Source organism: Prionailurus bengalensis, chromosome A2 (assembly GCF_016509475.1).
Source record: "Prionailurus bengalensis isolate Pbe53 chromosome A2, Fcat_Pben_1.1_paternal_pri, whole genome shotgun sequence".
NCBI lineage: Eukaryota > Metazoa > Chordata > Mammalia > Carnivora > Felidae > Prionailurus > Prionailurus bengalensis.
This window is the reverse complement of record NC_057348.1, coordinates 157854785-157871751: the sequence shown is the minus strand read 5'-3', so window position 1 is coordinate 157871751 and position 16967 is coordinate 157854785. Positions and strand designations below refer to the sequence as shown.

Here is a 16967-nt window from a genome sequence, read left to right as displayed (position 1 = left end):
AGGGCTATGGAAAGGGAAAGGATTTTAAAGGGGGACAAGGATGGGACACCTGGGTGGCTCGGTCGGTTAAGCATCCGACTTCGGCTCAGGTCATGATCTCGCGGTCCGTGAGTTCGAGCCCCGCGTCGGGCTCTGTGCTGACAGCTCAGAGCCTGGAGCCTGTTTCCGATTCTGTGTCTCCCTCTCTCTCTGCCCCTCCCCTGTTCATGCTCTGTCTCTCTCTGTCCCAAAAATAAATAAACGTTGAAAAAAAAAATTAAAAAAAAAGGGACAAGGAAGTCAACAGAAAAAGGATTATTGCGGATGATGTCACCTTCCTTTGGGAGATGGAGAACTGCCCATTTAAACAGATCACCTCATGGGTGCCCACTGGATAATTCCTGACTGACCAAAGACTACATTCCTGGGTGAGGTCGAAATTGCAGTTAGGTTGGCCTAGCCTAAGTGACTCTCATTTGAGCCTGTGGTTTTCTTTTTAGCCCTAGTTATCAGACCTTGTATTTCAGGTTTTTCACAGATGAAATGCAAATACTTCACAGGGTTATTGGGAGTATAAATTAGTGTTAATGCATATAAAGCACTTAGCATCCATACTGATAAGCTATTGCTATCGAGCAAGTCTAAGGGGAGGACAAGATGGCAGTTGGATCTTAGGGTCAGTGCTGAGATGGGAAAAATTTGGAGCAATAAATTGTAGGAAAAACAAGCAGTTCTGCTCGCTCTGTTTTTATGAAAGGTATAGTGGAGAAGGTCTGGACTCCTCAGGTCAGTCACCTGTAAGCTCCTTGCTAGAGAAGGGCATGGACAGTGACTGTAATATCTTTATGAAGCACAGATCTGCCCTCACGGAATCCAGTGTTCCCTTGGGAGATTCTCTGTGATCTAGTGGTTCTAGTTTCTTCCTCCACTGAGGGTGAAAGGATGTAGGGATTTCTGCCTTATCAGTTTACGGTTGACTCTGAATACCTAAGAGATCTTCAAAAACAGAACAGTGAGTATTATGAGGAACCAGTGCATTGCCTGGCCTTTTATAGCGATTCAGTAAATATTTAAGTTTAACTTTACATGAGAGGTATTCTCTTCATCAAACAGACATTTAGTACTTCCCTAGTAGAGAAGTAGTTTTTCAGTTGGTAACTTCTGTGGGTCTCATTTGTAGACCTGAGTGATCTGTGATGCTTACTTAGTACCAGTGGGCAGTCCCACAGCTGAGCTGGGCCTCGCAACTCATTGCCAAGTGGACCGACATGCTGATCTCTCTGGGATCCTAGCTCAGAGAAAGAGATTTTAATTAAAAAAAATTTTTTTTGGTAACTAAAGTAAGTGCTTCTTAAAGAAAAACCTCTGATATAAATTAGGAAAGTTTCCTGAAATCCCTCTCCTAGAAATAACCACTACTAACCGTTGGCATATGTTCTAAATATTCATTTTGGTACATACACTTCAGCATATTATTACTCTTGTTTTAGAGAAAATGGATTCATGGTATAAATTATAAATTACTGTTAAGGGGCAGTGAGTGAAAATATATAGGTAGTTTTCCCTACGTACGTAGCATGTCTTCCTTGTTCAACTTTTTTTTTTTTCCAAACAGAAGTTTCTAAAGTGAAAAAGTCCATCCTACATGCCAGAGATTATCATTCTAAAATTTCATGTTTTTATAGATTATGTGTCTATGTGTGTATATATATATAAGATAGGACCTGTTTTACCTTTTTCCTGCAACTTTTTTTTCCACTTACTTTCACTTGTTAGGATCTGTGTATGTAGATGTCCTAAGTTTTTTTTTTTTGTTTTGTTTTCATTTCCAGTGTAGTTAACATGTAATTAGTTTCAGGTGTGAAACTAAGGATTAAAAAAAAAGGATGGTTAGATGCTAAGACGTAGGTGGCAGTGCCTTAAGTGTGTGTGCATATTGTTAAGCCTGAGGGTCTCTTCTGTCCTTATCGAGGGAAGTGCTGACACTTCCACACTTTCATACAACACCCCAAGTTTTGCTTTTTAATAGGCAGTACAGCCTCCAATGAAGTAGTCTTTTTTTAAAAAAAAAATTTTTTTTTTTCAACGTTTATTTATTTTTGGGACAGAGAGAGACAGAGCATGAACGGGGGAGGGGCAGAGAGAGAGGGAGACACAGAATCGGAAACAGGCTCCAGGCTCTGAGCCATCAGCCCAGAGCCCGACGCGGGGCTCGAACTCACGGACCGCAAGATCGTGACCTGGTTGAAGTCGGACGCTTAACCGACTGCGCCACCCAGGCGCCCCTGAAGTAGTCTTTCTTAGTAGACATTTAGGTTTTTTCTAGTCTTTGTTATAATCTGCAATGCATATCTTTGATCATAGTGTTTTTGCATATGTATGAATACATCTGTAGGATAAATTTCTAGAAGTGGAATTGTTAGATGAAAGGGTATGTTTGCATTTGTTATCAAGAGGCACCAACCACTAGCTAGTGTATGTTCTTTGGTAGTAGGTGCTGCGGGGGTACAAAAGGGAAAGGGGGTGATCCCTTCTATCCATGAATTTATGGTCTGGTTGGAGAGTTGAGAACAAAACAAGATGGATTCTAGTTAGATGTTGAATTATGTATTACAGGAACCTACATAGGGAAGGTTGGGGCTCGGGGGAAGGAGATGAGGGCAGTTTGGAGTAGGCAGGAAACCTAGGGGTGGAAAGACCTTGGCTGCATCTCTACAAAAGCACTGGCTTTAATTGAGAGAAGGCTCAGGTAAGCAGAAGAGCAGCGCAGGTGATGTGCCTTCAGTGAAAGCTCCGTGCCTCTTCTGACCTGGTGGTGAGAGAAGGGAAAGAGGTCTGATGAGATTGGAGAGTGCAGGTGGAGACTCGGGTTGAGCAAGGAGGGCAAAACCAGACTGGTGAGGAGAGAGAAATTCAGTGCAAGGTAGAAGATAAGAAAGAGTCTGTATCCTCCCCACTTGGAGCATTCTGTACAATGCTGTCATCCGTGTCACGGTTCGCTGATCCTGTATGGGTTAAAGTCCTTCTCTTGGACTTGAAGACCCTCCAAGTTCTGAATCCTAGTTACTTTTCCAGAATACATTTTTATTTCCCCCCTCTGTGCCCAAGCCAAGTAAACTACCCACTGTTTACTTTTGTGAACATTTGTTCCAGCTTTGATATTCTTGCCTTAGCTCATGCTAAATTTACCCCCTAGAATGTTCTTTTCCAGTCCTTGGAATTAGTCTTAAATTTTATCCATTTGGTGGGTGTGTAGAGGTATCCCTGTGATTTTAATTTAGATTTCCTTTATGTCAGAATGCTAATCTTTCACGTTTACTGGCCTTTTGCAGATATTTTGTGAAATATTTATGATTCTTGCATTTTTCTAGTGTGGGGTGGCTTTTTATATTTTTTACATTTTTATTTTTAAGCATACACCCAACATAGGGCTTGGACTCATGACCCTGAGATCAAGAGTCTTCATTTTTATGAGCCACCCAGGCACCCCATCCTTCCTTTTTAAAAAAATCAATTTGTAGGGGGTGCCTGGGTGACTCCATTGGTTCAGTGACTGACGTTGGCTCAGGTCTTGATCTCACTATTTGCCGGTTCGAGCCCTGCATCAGGTTCTCTGCTCTGCTGTCAGCGCTAAGCCCGCCTTAGATCCTCTATACCCCTCTCTGTCTGACCCTCCCCAGCTTGCATGGGTGCGCAGTCTCAAAAATAAACATTTCAAGAAAATTTAAAAATCAGTTTGTGGGGGAGTTTTTGTTTTTCTAAAAATTGAGGTATAATTTACATAACATGGTATTAGTCTTAGGGGTACAGCTTAATAATTTGATGTATGTGTTCAGTATTGCAAAATGATTACCAAATAGGTAATATATTCTGGATCCAGTTCTTTAAATCTTGAGTTTTCTCATCAATGAAATAGGGAGAATGAGACTTCCCAAGGACGGTGATTGTGAAGATTGAGAATACCTGTAAAGCATTTTAACGCTGTTGTATAGGAAGAATACAAACATTTTTATTTTTTCATTGCCTTCTTAACTTTTTATCTAAAGGTTTTAGATTCATGATGAATAATATTTAACTGGCATGAGCATGCAATTGCGGTTTTAAACTCTCTAAATGGAGGGATGGCTTTTCAAAATACTTTTATAAATAGGGACTTTTCCTTGCTTTGTTCTTCAGTGTCTGTGATCATTTGATTTTTTTTTTTTTATTGTGAAGGTTTATATTCAGAGCTCCATATGTTTGAAAGTAAAGTTGATTTATTTTAAACACCTCACAGCGAAAATAACAAGAGTCAAACCATCTTCGAGATAGTTATTTCACATGTGCTTATTTCACAAACGTGAGACACAGCCAATGGAGAGGTTTTTCATTTTTGGCTTAATAAAAATACTGATGTTATTTTTAAATTTTTATTTTTACAACATAGTACATATGCATCATAAAAATTTAGAAGATACAGATAAACAAAAATGAAGTAAAAACGCCATATTCGAGCTTCTCAGAGATTATAACTGTTCCTACCATGTATGTATAAGTGGTGTATGTGTATTTATATCCCTCTAGATATTTGTCGTGTATAATTATACAGTTAGGTATTTTAAACCTAAATGAGAACATACTGTAAGTTGTTTTGTTCAATTCATAACTCCATTTTCCCCGTATAAAATTTCATAGTACCCATCCATATTTAAATTCTCCCATTGTTGCAAAATACCTTTTCTAGTTGCTCATTCCAAACTTGGACCGACTGTGCATTCTTCAGTCTTTTTATTTTGAATTTTTTAATGCTTATTTATTTATTTTGAGAGAGAGAAGCAGAGAGAGAATCCCAAGCAGACTCTGTGCTGATAGCACAGACACCCTGACCCAGGGCTCAATCTCACGAACCGACCTGAGCTGAAACCAAAGGTTGGATGCTCAACTGACTGAGCAGGTGACCCTCTTTAAATCTAGTTTGGTTGTTTCTCACTTTTTTTTTTTATTATTTTTTTTATTTTTTTTTTATTTTTTATTTTTTATAAATTTTTTTTTTTTCAACGTTTATTTATTTTTGGGACAGAGAGAGACAGAGCATGAACGGGGGAGGGGCAGAGAGAGAGGGAGACACAATCGGAAACAGGCTCCAGGCTCCGAGCCATCAGCCCAGAGCCTGACGCGGGGCTCGAACTCACAGACCGCGAGATCGTGACCTGGCTGAAGTCGGACGCTTAACCGACTGCGCCACCCAGGCGCCCCTGTTTCTCACTTTTTAAATCCCCCTTAACGTTGACTATTGACATTCTAAATAAATCACTTTTATGTCACTCTTAAATGGATCTGATGGAATAAAAAATAAAGCAATTAGATATGAAACATTATTCACTTAAAAATAAACTCTGGTTTTAAAGCCCCATTTTATTTTCTCCACTTAACCTGATCATCATAAATAAATTTTATGCTAGAAAGCCTTCTATCTACTGCTTGGTAATTTGCAAAAAGATTATATACATTTAAATTAAAAAAAAAAAAGATTCCTGTGACCATAATGCTCTCAGGAGTTATTTCTTCTAAACTGAATTACCATGGTTGAGATTTATGCTGAATTTAATTACCATTTTAAGTATTGTCAGTACACACTTGATCAAGTCACTGTAATTGTATTAACAATTTTTATTATAACTAACATTTACATACTACTGTTCTAGTCATAGTTTTAGTGCTTTAACAAGGTGAAGCTTCCAAAGTTTTGGAACTAGAAGACTAAGGTTTGAGTTTTAGTCCTTTACAAGTTACATGACATCGGGCATGTCACTTAATTTCTTAGAGCCTTAGTTTCTTTATATAAAAGAAGAATATATCCGAACATGAAGTTCTTGGGCAAATTAAAGTATAAAAAGCAAGTTTTAAGAAGTAGAACACTACACAAATGTAAAATACTTTCCAGTAGATGAACTTTATTATACTGATAATTACATTTTGGAATTTCTACATTCATTTTTCTAATTCTTAAAGGAGAGACCTACTTATTTTAGTAAATGTGTTCAGACCTGTTAGGCAAGTCTAGCAGAACTATTCTCTTCATTTCTTGAATTCTGTGTTTTTCTTCCATGCTTCTTGAACACTATTATTTACAGATGCATGAAATTATTAATAGTAGACATAGTTTTTGATGCCTCATGGTTAAATGGTAATGAATCCAGGAATATCCTGTTCTGAATAGTATTCATGCCATCTCTTATATTTCTGGAATTTGATTTCCATTGAAAATGGCTGATCAAGCCACAAAAGGTATAATAAAATCTAAAGATGAGTATTAGTATTCTCCAGTTGGACCTGTTCATAATGATAAATGTATCCTGGCCACCTACATCAGTAGCTGTAATTTGCAGGAAACCTTGGTGATGACATTCAGATGTAACAAACAGCTCTAGACTATGAACTCCCTTCTCTAATCTACTCAGCATATAATAATAACCTAGTGTTGTTTTTCAGTCCTTTGCATTTACATTTTGTTTTAAAATTAAAGATTAAAAATGCTTCCATATGTAGTAGTAACACACTTTTTGGTCACCTCTCCCAACTAGTTAAGTACTCTTTTTTTGGGAATTTTTGGTTTGGTCTCATCTCTAGGTCTGTACTGTACAGTATATAGTGGTCACTGGCTGCGTATGGCTTTTGAGCTCCTGAAATACAGCTAGTGTGAGTGAGGAACTGAATTTTAAGTGTAAAAGCCAAAACTCCACTTGGTTATTGGAAAACTTTATGTGTTTGGAACAATGTGTTAGTGTACTAAGGCTGCATAACAAAGTACCATAGACTGGGTGGCTTAAATGATAGAAATTTATTTTGTCATAATTCTCAGGCTAGAAGCCCAAGATCAAGGGGGTGCCTGGGGGCTCAGTCGGTTGAATGTCTGATTTTGGCTCAGGTCATGATCTCGCAGTTCATGGGTTTGAGCCCCGCATTGGGGTCTGTGCTGACACTCAGAGCCTGGAGCCTGCTTAGGATCCTGTGTCTCCCTTTCTTTCTGCCCCTCCCCTGTTCATGCTTTGTCTCTCTCTCTCTCTCTCTCTTTCAAAAATAAAAATAAATAATAAAACATTTAGAAGTCCAAGATCAGTGTTGGCAGCTGTGACTTCTTATGAAGCTTCTCTCCTTGGTTTGCAAATGACTGCCTTTTCACTTGTCACGAATTGCCTCTTGGTCTGTGTGTTACTTGCGTTCCAATCTTCTATTTTTTTTTTTTTTTTTTTAAACATTTATTTATTTTTGAGAGAGAGAGAGCACGAGCAGGGGAGGGGCAGAGAGAGAGAGAGAGAGAGGAAGACAGAATCTGAGGCAGCTCCAGGCTCTGATCTGTCAGCACAGAGCCCAACGCGGGGCTCGAACCCACGAACCATGAGATCATGCATGACCTGAACTGAAGTTGGACGGTCAACTGACTAAGCCACCCAAGCGCCCCCCAATCTCCTGTTCTTATAAAGACACCAGTCCTATTGGATTAGGTCTGCCCATAGGACTTCATTTTTCTTTAATCAGCCTTTTAAAGGCCCTGTCTCCAAATACAGTGACTTTCTGTGGTACGGGTGTAGGACTTCAACAGCAATTCCGGGAGGACATAATGCAGCCCCAAACAAATTAGGTATGCCAATTCACTTATTCAGCTGAGAGGTTTTTTGTTGTTGTTGTCTTGGTCCTTATTTCAGAATTGCCACAATTACTAAATAAGGGAGGTTTTTAGTGTCACTCCAACAGAATATAGCTGGTACATGAATCAAAAAGTCAATTTTGATCTTACTTTGTTGCTGTTTTATGCTTCTATTTAAAGTTTTCTCTGTTCATTTAATGTTTTTTGAGTATTTGTTATGGGCCATACTTCAGTAGATGCTGTAGAAGAATAAAGAATTTACAAACCTTACTGTAAAGAGTTCAGCCTGCAGCAGGCCATGCAATACAATAAAAATGTAATTTCACATGTAACTTAAACATTTCCAGTAGCCTTACTGAAAAGCTAGAACAAGTGAACTTAACTTTAATTATATGTTTAACGTAGTATCTAAAATGTTATTGCAACGTGTAATCAGAATAAGCAATTAGTAATGCAGTAGTTGACATTTTTTGTACTAAATCTTCCAACACCAGTGTGTAGTTGATACTTGGAGCACATCCGAATTCAGATGCTAAATTGTCTTGATTAACACTTGATCTGTATTTAACGATAATATATGATCTATATACAGTGATAAGTTGTCCTACATTTTATTCATATTGGCAAGGGCCAGCTGATAGACTAATAGTTCTGGAATGACCTTTCAACAACGGGAATAGAATATTCCTTTCCTTAGGAGAAGCCTTTGGAAATGAGTATTGGAGATAGAACTGGGACTAAAACCTTGGTTTTCTGACTGTATTTTTCCTGAAATCTGGGTGCCTTTTTTGTTATGTAAATCAAAGCACTAGGCCTACTTTGAAACTTGGAAAACTTGGCAAGGTTTTTTTTTTTTTTTTTTTTGTGGATGGCAAAGAAATCTCTAGCAAAGCTGCTGCTTAAGGATTGTGATATTTTTGTTATCTGGGGCTAGCTAGGACATCTAAGAGACAAAGTGGTGGATTTTCGAGTTTCAGGGCTTAATCCTCTTCATTTTTCTGCTATATTAGAAATCCATCCCGGGTAGTTGGACATTGAATAGGAAATTTACTTCTTTTGACTAGTCACACTTCCCTTGGTGTATAACTCCTAATTGTTGGGATTTTTCCTTTTTAGTGTCTTTTATTTATTTCTAACTTGCTAATAAGATTTACTGCTCTAACTTAACTTTGCATGTTTGAGGTGGCTTAATTTTTTCCTGTACTTTCATTGATTTTCATATTTGTTTCTGTCGTTCTTTTAATTAGTGTCATTATATTTGATGACAAACATGTTTGGCTTGTCCTCATTGCTAACGGCCAAATTGTTTCTTTTGCCTTAAGTAATATCTCATTAACTTTATAAGCCAGCTTTTCCACATCATCTAGAGAATCAATTTCCTGTGTTTTACTGGTGTTAAGCCTCTGTGGCATCGTCTTTCCATATTAGCATTTTAATAGCTATATGCTTTTAGAAACTAAAGCTTCTGAAGTGAGTTTAAAAATAATCTTAATTCTTAAAAAAAAAATCTTGTCAATTGATACTTGGTAGCATTATCAGAAATAATGGCATTCTTTTAGGTGAAACCATTGAAAATACCGAGTGAAGTTGCGAGGGCAGTTTTAATATTCACGATGCTAAAACGTTATGGATTGATCACCCCCAAAAAGCCCAGGAAACAAAAAACCGGTGGGTTTTGATACATCAACACCAGATGTCTTTTGAGGTTTTCTAGGAAAATGAGGTGTGTTTCTGCATTAGCGTCCCATCAAATGAATTTTATTATCTTTTTTCTTGGTTAAATCCATCAGAAAGAGTTACTCTTTGTAGGTAGCAAACAGATGCTTAAACAAATGGATTTCATTCTGAGAGTATTCCTATATCTTTATCACACCATCGTCTTTGAAGGTATTCATTTATCACAGTGGGATAATTTCCTTTGTTATGACTTCCAGAGAATTTAAGCTTTTGATTTACTTTTAGGTCCTGTGTAGGGTTGTGGCTTCCCACCCAACTGCTGCTTTCGTTGAGGCAACTTTATTTTTTATATTCAAAGTAGGAAAACTGCTGTTGGAATTCCTAATCTAGTAAAGATGTTGTGAGTAGTGAATCCTATGTGCAGAGGGCAGGAGGGCAACCTCAGAAATCCCAGTGTTTTCAGGGCAGAGTATCGTCTTTCTTCATGTTCCTCTAACATAGCATTTGGGCTTTTTTACTTGAACACATTCAGGCAACTCTATTTGGGAAGACACATACCATTGTTGGGCAACTGATTCTTAAAAATGTGTATTTAAAATAAGCTGAAATAGACCTTTCATTCTTTTTTTCTAACGACAATCGTATGGGAGACTTTTTTTTTTTTTTTTTTTGATTTCTAGTTAGTTGTCTTCAAATGTTGAAAAACCTTAACTAGATTCTTGTTTTCTCTTCTTCCAGGCTAAATACTGTAGTCATTTGTGCAACAGTTACTTGAGTGCCTGCCGTGTACCGGGAGCTCTTCTAGGCACTGGATGACATTCGAGCAATTTCCTTTAGTTTCATACTTTCCAGATCCACTAGCCTAGTATGGGTATCAGTAATCTACTCCCAGAAAATCAGATGATCTTGTCAAGAATGCTTACTGGGAACGTATTTTCCTTTATTTTATTTTACTTTCTTTCTTTTTTTTTTTTTTAAACTTCTTTAGTGGTAGATATACAACAAAATCGAGAGGAAGGTGTCTAGATTTCCCACATGCCCTCTGCACACGCATAGCCTCCTCCATTATCAACATCCACCAACCAGAGTGGTACATTTGTTAAAATTGATGACCCTACATTGACACTACATAACCATCCAAAGTTCATAGTTTACTGGTGTTCTGCATTCTATGGATTTGGACAGATGTATAATAAAACATATCCATCCTTAAAGTGTTGTACAGAGTATTTTCACTGCCCTAAAAATCGTCTGTGGTCGGTCTAGTTTTCTAAATCCCTTCACCCCCAGTAACCACTTAGTTTTTTATTTTCTTCATAGTTTTGCCTTTTCCAGAATATCATACTATCATACAGTATGTAGCGTTTTCAGATGGGCTTCTTTAACTTACCATGCATGTAAGGTTTCTCTGTTTTGTCACGGCTTGATATTGCATTCCTTGTTTTAGCACTGAATAACAATTCCATTGTCTGGATGTAGGATGGTTTGTTTATACATTTACCTACTGAAGAACTTCTTGGTTGCTTCCAAGGTTTGGCATTTGTGAATAAAGCTATTGTAAACATCCGTGTGCAGCCTTCTGTGTGGACCTAAGAGGTAGTATCCAGGAGCACGATTGCCAGATCTATGTGGTAAGAGTATGTTTAGTTTTGTAAGACACCACCCACCTGTCTTCTAAAGTGGCTGTACTGTTTGGCATCCCCCCCCCCCCCCCCCCCCCAGCAATGTGAGACTTCCTGTTCCTCCACATCCTCATCAGCATTTGGTGGTGTCCATGTTTGAGATTTTGGCCATCCTGGTAGGTTCGTGATAGGTTTGTAATAGTATCTGTGATCATGTTGTTTTAATTTGCATTTTCCTGATGACTTACGACCTGGAGCATCTTTTCATATACTCATTTGCTGTCTGCCTTATCTCCCTAGGTGGGGTGTTAAGGTCTCTGGCTTATTTTATAATTGGGTGGTTTGTTTTCTTGAGTTTTAACTATTTCTTGTATATTTGAAGAACAATCCTTTATCAGATGTGTCCTTTGCAAATATTTTCTCCCAGTCTGTGACTTCTTTTCTCATTTTTTTGACATTGTCTTTTTCCAGAACAAAAGTTTTTAATGTTAATGAAGACCAGTTTACCGATTATTTCTTCCATGGATTGTACCTTTGGTGTTGTATTTAAGAAGGCATCACCATACCCAAGGGCTTCCAAGTTTACTCCTATGTTATCTTGTAAGAATTTTACAATTTTGCAGTTTATGCCCATTTTGAGTTGATTTTGGTGAAGGTGTGAGATCTGTGTCTGAATTACTTTTTTTGCCTGTGGATGTCCAGTCCTAGCACTGTTTGCTGAAGGGACCATCTTTGCTCCATTTTATTGCTTTTGCTTCTGTGTCAAAAGATCAGTTGGCTCTATTTATGAGAGTCTATTTCTGGGCTCTCGTACTATTCCACTGATGTATTTGTCTAATCTTTTGCCAGTATCACACTGGGGAAGCTCCAAGTTTCTCACCATTAAGTATGATGTCTGCTGTAAGTACTTTGTAGGTAGTCTATCAAGTTGAGAAAGTTCCCCTCTATTTCTGGTTTTATGATGAATGGGTGTTGGATTTTTTTCATATGTTTTTTTCTGCCCATAATCATATGATCCTGTTAATTTTCTTTAGTCACTGATGTGATGGACTGCATTTTGATTTTCGGATGTTGACTGAACCTGAAATCTAACTTTATTGTCAGGTATAATTCTTTTTTTACTGTTCTTGGATTCATTCTGCTAATTTTTTTTCCCCCCCTTGAGGAGGGAGAGTGTGCCCACAGGAGCAGGAGTTGGGGAGGGGCAGAGGAAGAGGGAGAGAGAATCTTAAGTAGGCTCCATGCCCAGCACAGGGCCCGGTCTGGGGCTTGATCTCACAACTGAGATCATGACCTGAGCCAAAATCAAGAGTCAGATGCTCAGTTGACTGAGCCACCCAGGCTATGTTCATGAAAGATACAGGTCTGTAATTTTTTTATAATGATTATGTCTGGCTTTGGCATTAGGGTAATGCTGGCCTCCTAAAATAAGTTAGGAAACATTCCCTCAGCTTTTATCCTCTGAAAGATATTGTGTGGAATTAGCATAATTCCTTTTTATATATTTGGTGGAATTCACCAGAAAATTGTTCTTTCTATTTTGGAAGGTTATAAATTATTGACTCATTTCTTTAATAGATATAGGCCTATTCAGATAGATAATCCATTTGTTGTGTGAGTTTTGGCAGATTGTGTCTTTCAAGGAATTGATTTATTTTATCTAGATTATCCCATTTTGGGGCATAATGTTATTTATAGTATTCCTTTTATATCCTTTTAATTTCCATTGGATCTATGGTGATGACCCCTCTTTTTATTTTTGTGTTTCCCGTTATTTTCAAATGGTAGTATCTACAGAGTATTGAGAATCCTGAACCAGGAAGTTTTTGAAAAATCATCAGGGAGATAGCAGGTGCTTTAGGATTCCGAAAAACAACAAAAACAGGAAAATGGAGCTCTACATACCTTTCTTTGCATTTATAAACTGCCCTTCTAAGAGCTGCTACCCAAATCGAAGTCTCCCGACCAGCAGCACGATTGGTTTTACCTGGGAGCTGGTAAGAAGTGCAGAGTCTTGGGTCCACATTAGGCTGACAGAATAAGAACTTGTGTTGTAACAAGACCCCTGTATGAGTCTTAAAGTTTGAGAAGTGTGGCCTAAGTAACATCAGATTCCTTTTTAAAATAATTTTTAAAAAGTCTGTATCACAATTAAGGATGTTTATCATTGCATAGAGCGGTTTTCTTTAGAGCTCTATTCTTTGGAGATGCATAGTGTGATAACGCATCCAGGAGACACACACGCACCCACACATGGCAGAGAGAGAGAGAGAGAGAGGCACTCCTGACTGTGACACTGCAGTGCCTTTCTCTGCACCGGCAGTATGGGAAGTGCGTGTCCTCTTTGCTGGCAGTCTGGGTGCTTTTCCAAATACCTGCATATGATCTTGACACTCTGTCAATAGAGTTGAGATGGTAACTTGAGGCTTTTGTCATAATAATTTTAATGTTTAATTATTTTTTTATCTTTATAGAGGAAACATACTCGTGTATGTATTTTTAGGCTACATAATATTTTATTCGTTGAGCCAGCATCTGTGTGCCTACTGACTGGCATTATGCTAAATTCAAGCAATTGAATTCTATGGCACAAGCCTTCATGGAAGTTACAGCCTAATAGGGCAAGTGGATAAGCAAATCAGATTAGAGTGCAGTGTGGTAAGAGACCTCCTAGGGGGAATGGTGGGTATTAACTGGATCACATAGAAAGGATTTGGGGACTTAGTGAAGGCTTCTGGAAAACATATTTTAAGGTGGGAAATCTACAGAAGTTATTTTACGTTTTTAAGTTTTTGTAATTAATGCTGTGAGGTAGGTGTATATCTTAGTGCACATCTGATTGTATGTTGAATGAAAATTTCTGGGAGTGGAGGTACAGAATCAAAGATACGTGGCTCGGGGTGCCTGAGTGGCTCAGTCGGTTGAACGTTCTACTTCGGCTCAGGTCATGATCTCACAGCTTGTGGGTTTGGGTCCCGCGTCGGGCTCTGTGCTGACAGCTCGGAGCCTGGAACCTGCTTCAGATTCTGTCTTCCTCTCTCTCTGCCCATCCCTCACTAGTACTCTGTCTCTCTCTTTCTCAAAATAAATAAAAAACATACAAAAAATTTTTTTTCAAAGGTACGAGCCTCTGCAGTTTCTAGTAGGTGTTACCAGGTGGCTTTCCAGAAATGTTATACCAAGTTACATAGTAGCAGTGTATTAAAGTGTCCTCTTCAGTGTACCTTTGCTGGTAATGCCCGCTCTGCAGTTCTTGATGAAAATACCCGTTGATTGTAGCTGCCCCTGTATCCCTCCTCCCGCCTGGTGTGATTTTTTGCTCTACTCCTGTTAGAACCAACTGTAACCTAAGATGGAAATACTGTCCATGACTTGTAAATGAGCAAAAGAGACGACTGGGTGTTTTTTCAGCGAAGTGCTGTGTAGTGGATCCTCTAGTGATGGTACTCGGAATGTAAGCCTTTTACTCACTTTCTTTCCTTTGAGCTATTGGGCAACTCTGTAGGGGTAGAAGTTAAATAGTGTGCAAATGACTCTTACATAATAGTGCAAAATGTTTTTGTCTAGGAGGGATGCAGATGATTGTTGCTCTAAAGAAAACTCGGATATTTTATTGCTGTATAGCAGAGGGTTATAGATTTTGTGTTTATGGTATTTTTAGTGTCTGCTTTTTTTTTTTTTTTTTTTTTTGTGGTGCCACCATGCCAAAAGTAAAACATAAGCTCCTTTTATTAAGTTAGTTCCAAACAGCTTAGTAGTGGTTTGTGCACTGTTAGTTCACTGAGGCATTTTGAGTGCCTTGGTGCTCAGTTTTCAAAGCCTTTTCCTAATAGATTCACAATCTTTTTGCTTTTATTAGCACATTCATTTTAGTAATCCTGTTTGCCTTTATTCGAATTTTTACTGATCCCCTCATTAATTAACGAAATGAATAATAGCTTTTGCATCTGTTCATTTTATATTTTCATGAAAGTCATGGTTTTAAACTTTTGAAAATTACACTTTAGCACCAGGTAAATTCTTACTTTGTTGTTAATTTAAAAGGTAAACTAAGTAGATAGTTTAAACATTTTTTTGAACTCCTCTTCATTGTCTTTAAGTGATTTGTCAAAGGATGTGAGTCACAAGTGAAAATGCCTCTGCAAAAACATAGCCTAGAGCCTTGCAGGAGAATGGGTAAAGTGGACAGGGAAACACAACTTGATAATACATGATGCAATTGTGCAGTTGTGGTTTTTTTTTTGGTGGGGGGGGGGATACTTAGAAGCAGAGACGTGGCAGAGCACACAGGATTCCGCAGGCGCTCATCCAAGAAGTATCTTGGACTGGGCACAGCTGGTTTGTGATTGCCTTGGACATGGGTCCAGAGGAAGAATTTCACCCTGTAACGTTGCACATTTGCTGGAACCTCTAGGTTATTCTAACACAAGGGAACTTCGAGTCATTTGTGGTGGGAGCCTCTGTTCCTTGGCAGCTAGTTCCTTTGTTGTTAACTGGCCTGTTGAATTAGCTTCTTTTAGAGATAGAGAACTATGACGGGAATGAACCTCCAGGGCCGTGTGGACTTGTATTCGTATTTCCTCACATGTTTTCTAAAAAAGTGAAATGGGTGTAGTAGTCAGTAACTTCACAGTGACATAATTTTACATATTTTATTCAAGTATACAGTATTTCAGGTGTACAATGTAATGATTAAACATTTCTATACATTTCTAAGTGCTCATAAAGGGAGGTGTCCTCTTAATCCCCTCTATTTCCCCCATACCCCTACTGAGCTCCTCTCTGATAACCACCAGTTTCTCTGCTTTTTTGTTGGTCTTTGTTTCTTTGCTTGTTTGTTTTGCTGCTGAAGTTCTACATGAGTGAGATCATAGGGGATTTGTCTTTCTCTGACTTGTTTCACTTAGCATTATATCCTCTAAATGTAACCATGTTGCTGCAAATTGTTTTTTATGGCCAACTAATATTCCGGGGTGTGTGTGTGTCCATCCGTGCTCACCCACACATGCATGTGCCAGATCTTTATCCATTCATCTCTCAGTGGACACCTGCATTGCTTCTATAGCTTGGCTATTGGAAACAATGTTTCTGTAAACATAAACATGCCTGTACCTTTTGGAATTAGTGTTTTCATTTTCTCTGGGTAACGATCCACTAGCAGAATTACTAGATGTCATGATAATTGTATTTTTAATATTTTGAGGTAGAACCTCCATATAGTTTTATAGTGATTGCACCCATTTGCATTCCCACCAACAGTGCACAAAGGTTCCTTTTTCTCCACGTCTCAATACTTGTTGTATCTTGTTTTTGATTTTTGCCATTGTTATACATGTAAAGTAATACTCATTGTGGTTTTTTTGATTTACCTTTTCTTGCTGATTATGATGTTGAGTATCTTTTCATGTGTTTTGGCCATCTACATGTCTTTTTTGGAAAAATGTCTGTTCAGGACTGTGCCCATTTTTTAATGGGATTATTTGTGTTTTTTTGTTGTTGATTTATAAAGGTTCTTTATATATTTTGAATATTAACCCCTCACCAGATACATCATTTGCAAATATCTATTCAGTAGTTTGCCTTTTTGTTTTGTTGGTTTCCTTTGTGCAAAAGCTTTTTATTATGGTGTAGTCCTAATGGTTTAATTTTGGTTTTGTTACCCTTGCCAGAGGAGACATATCTAGAAAAGTGTTTCTATGGCTGATGTCAAATGATGCCTGTGTTTTCTTCTAGGAATTTTATGGTTTCAGATCTTACATTTAGGTCTTTAATCCATTTAGTTTATTTTTGTGTATGGCCTAAGAAAGTGGTCCAGTTTCATTCTTTTGCACATAGCTGTCTCGTTTTCCCAACACCATTTATTGAAGAGACTTTTTCACCTTGCATATTCTTTCTTCCTTTGTCACAGATTAATTGGCCGTATAATTGTGAGTTTATTTCTGAGCACTCTGTTTTCTTGATCTGTGTCTATTTTTGTGCCAGTACTATACTGTTTTGACTAGCTTTGTAGTAAATCTTGAAATCTAGGATTGTGATCTTCCAGCTTTGTTCTTCTTTTTCCA

General features: G+C 38.1%; 1 protein-coding gene and 1 non-coding gene across 8 annotated transcripts in view; one reads left to right on the top strand and one right to left on the bottom strand.

Annotated features, from left to right (window-relative positions):
- Positions 1–16967, top strand: part of TPK1 (thiamin pyrophosphokinase 1) — a 359317-nt gene that overhangs the window by 2875 nt on the left and 339475 nt on the right. The window lies entirely within an intron of this gene.
- On the bottom strand, positions 1858–1986 carry LOC122488858. The gene has a single exon (XR_006298771.1). It is a non-coding gene; the product is annotated as a U6atac minor spliceosomal RNA (small nuclear RNA).